General features: G+C 42.5%; 1 pseudogene; it reads left to right on the top strand.

Moving 5' to 3' along the window:
• Nucleotides 1-1214: 1214 nt before the first annotated feature.
• LOC136634122 (5S ribosomal RNA) lies at nucleotides 1215-1330 on the top strand (annotated as a pseudogene).
• The last annotated feature ends 2161 nt before the right edge of the window (nucleotides 1331-3491 follow it).

The following is a 3491-nucleotide window of genomic DNA, read 5'->3' as shown; positions in this document are numbered from 1 at the left end:
CGCAATCCTAACCCCTTATGTCAGTGCTTTCCAGCACTGGCATAGTAGTGCCAATGGGACATGTGCTGCATCCTGCAGTTGGGTGTCACTCACGGAGGCCTCCTCAAAATCAGGGAATGTTTGTTCCCTCAGAGCTGCATTGCCCTTAAGTCAGTGCTGGAAAGCATTGACATAAGGGGTTAGGATTGCACCCTTAATTAAATAAGTAAATAAATATTGGTTAGAGACCCCCAGACATGGCACCTAGGGCAATTGACCCCCCTGGTGGTGGTGTAGCTATAGAGGATGCAAAGCACTAAGTTTTTCAGGGAACCTCACCACAGCATGCAAGGCGCCTCTCTTCCTCCCCTTTGGAGCCATTCCAGCCAGGGAGAGCCTGGCTCTGAAGAAAGGGGAGGGGGAGAGGTCCTTTGCATGAGGCTCCCCACGAAACTCAGTGCTTTGCAACCCATCTAGCTACACCCCCCAGCTCCCCTTAGCTACACTACTATGACGGGTTTTGTGTCAATGTTGGTGCACCATCCAAATAGAATTGAGCCAATCACGAAAGCCAGTGTCTCAGTGTGCTAAAATGCACCCAAAGAGTCTACTGGGACCAAGACTTCTGCATGGAAAATACAAGAAAAGAAAGGATTAAAGTTGAGAGATTTATAGACTTTCCTTGTCACTTTGATGGTGGAAGGCAGGAGGCACCAAAACAAAGGGAAAGTGACTTAAAAGGGATCACCAATAAAACAGCACCTCTCACCTCTAATCCCCCTTTGGATTAGAAAAGGCTTTGCTCGCATTCATCGAAGGAACTTTGACATATTTTTTATTGCAGAATCATTAACAGAAAACTGGGGAAATGCTTACTGCATCCCTGTAAATCAGGAGGGAGAGGAAAGGGGTGTGTTTCGCAGAGGGGTCAGGAGCACAGGAAAAACTCACAGGAGCATGATGTCTCCCATGTCTCACTGCCATCAGTGATGATGGCTCTGGTTTCAAGAATGGCCCCCACTCGAACCCCTGCAGTGAACAGAGAGCAGGTCTTGGGCCCTTGACTCACAGAGAATGGCATAATGTGTCCAACAAGGATACAGCTAGTTTTTTTTATTCCCCTCCTTTATTAGTGAACAACATTCACACACACACACACACACACACACACACACACACACACTAAAAAAAGGAAAAAGGAAAAAGAAAAGAAAAAAGAATAAACACAAATGAATTACATAAACATTACCACCCTGCACATGCCCAATCTCATCTGATCTTGGAAGCTAAGCAGGGTCAGGCCTGGTTACTACTTGGATGGGAGACCGCTTGGGAATACTGGGTGCTGTACTATGTGCACCATAGTCTTTCGAGACTGAAGGTTGCCAACCACCAAAAAATAAGGAACCATAAGCCATCTATGCTATTGCTGATAAGCTATAAACAATAAACATTATATGTGTAAATATCTAAAAAAGCTTCCAAATATCAAAAAAATGCATCCATACGTAGTGAACTGAGTGAGTTGTCCAACCTTGTTATACACAGATTTTTTATACATACATTTGACTCAACACGAATGGCCACTGCAAATGAGAAGGAATGTGCTGAAGGGGAAAAATGCATCCCTTTAGTTTAAAAAAACTACTTTTATTACTGTTGTAGAGAGACAGTCATGGATCATGGATCATTTGCATTTCTGACTGCCACTCTAAAACAGTAAGAAAAACTGTTCTTAAACCACAATTGTAACAGTCAGAGGCGTCGCTAGAGGGTGCACTAAGTTTTGCAGAGAGCCTCCCTGCAGCCTGCAAGCGGCTCCTCCCCTCCGCTTTGGAGCCATGTGGGCTGCGGTGAAGGAAATGGAGCCGAATGACTCCCAAGGGGAGGGGGAGGAGCCACATGCAGGCTGCAGGGAGGCTCTCTGCATAACTTAGTGCACCGCCCCCCCAGCGACGCCTCGGGTAACAGTATGCAGTTTTTTATTTTTTGAAACTGTTTTTATTTAACACATTTTTAAACTTTTTTATTTTATTAAAAGCAAATAAAAAATTAAAGATGTGGCAAGTGCAGAGATCTCAAACTACACTTCTTTGTTCTACTACAAAATCATACAAAATATTAGCTATCAAATCTTAAACAGTCTACTACTTATACTTTTTACTTTTTCATACATTTTCAACACAAAAAGAGAAATAAGAAAAACATAAGAATTAAATCCATAGGTTATTTGGCCCATTTTCCCTTCGATGCACAGGAACTCCATGAATGCTTTCCAGTTGTCCATAAACGTTTTTATGGACAGGTGGAGTAGGTACGCCACTGAATATCCCAGCCCACCAGCAAGAGCAGGGAAAATGAGGAGACAGCGAAATATGAGCCACATCCTGTCAGCACAGCACAGCAATAGCCATTGCTGGCCACAGTGTTGACCCCATGACGGCCTTGTGACGGTGTGTGTGTGGCAGTTGCTATGGGGACTGAGTGGCGCCACACAGATGCCTCGAGACCCGCCTGCCAGACCACAAAGCTGCCTGCCAAGCGCATAGCCAGGCCCCCACCCATCCCCCATGGCAGCAAGCATACAATCATTTCATTTCATAAACCTTTATTGGCATTTGAAACAATTAAATACACAAGGTAGAAAAAAAATAACATTTTATAACTTCATTGTGGAGCTTGCCTTCATTAACACATCCCAAATAATAATTCACAAGCGACTACATTTTTTTATAACAGCCACCAGGAAATCTGCTACCAAGCAGGTAGTTACTTTAAAATGTTTGAGCATTGGCAGAGGAAGCTTTCGGAATTTTTCTGGGCGGGGAAAAAACCGAGAATAAAGATGAAGGTGCTATGTGATGCTAAGGAAAGAGGAGGACTCCAATTCGCAAATCTGAGGTTGTAACATGATGCAGTTTGTTTGTCATGGCTTAGTGAATGGATAAATTTGAAAAATAGAAAACTTCTATGTTTAGAAGGGCATGAGAAGATTTTTGGGTGGCATGGATACCTGATGTATGGAAAAAAACAGATGGATGGACATTTTATGCAACACTTTATAAGTATTTACATGGTCTGGGAGAAATATAAAAAATGTTTGGGTGATAAAAAGCCGTTATGGATTGTTCCAGTGGAAGTTATTAAACCGACATCAACCTCTCAAGGAGAAGATTGGTTACAGTATAAAGATATTTTGGACATAGAGGGAGGGAAGGTGGGGTTAAAGAAAAAGGACGACTTAACTTTCAGGTATGACTGGTTTGGGTACAGACAGATTAAAGACCTATTCAATGCAGATAAGAGAACTGTTGGTTTTAGGGGGAAAAACTCTGAACTAGAAGAGATACTGCTGGGAGAAAAGAAAAAGAAAAGCAAATTTCAAGGATCTACAGACTGATAAATGAATGGTACACTGCAGATGAACTTGTAAAAGTACAAATGGTGAAATGGGCAGTGAATGTAAATAAAGAAATAATGATGACATCTTGGGAGCATCTATGGAAGAAATC

This window comes from Tiliqua scincoides, chromosome 13 (assembly GCF_035046505.1).
Source record: "Tiliqua scincoides isolate rTilSci1 chromosome 13, rTilSci1.hap2, whole genome shotgun sequence".
In the NCBI taxonomy this organism is placed as follows: domain Eukaryota; kingdom Metazoa; phylum Chordata; class Lepidosauria; order Squamata; family Scincidae; genus Tiliqua; species Tiliqua scincoides.
This window is presented reverse-complemented; position numbering and strand designations above follow the sequence as displayed.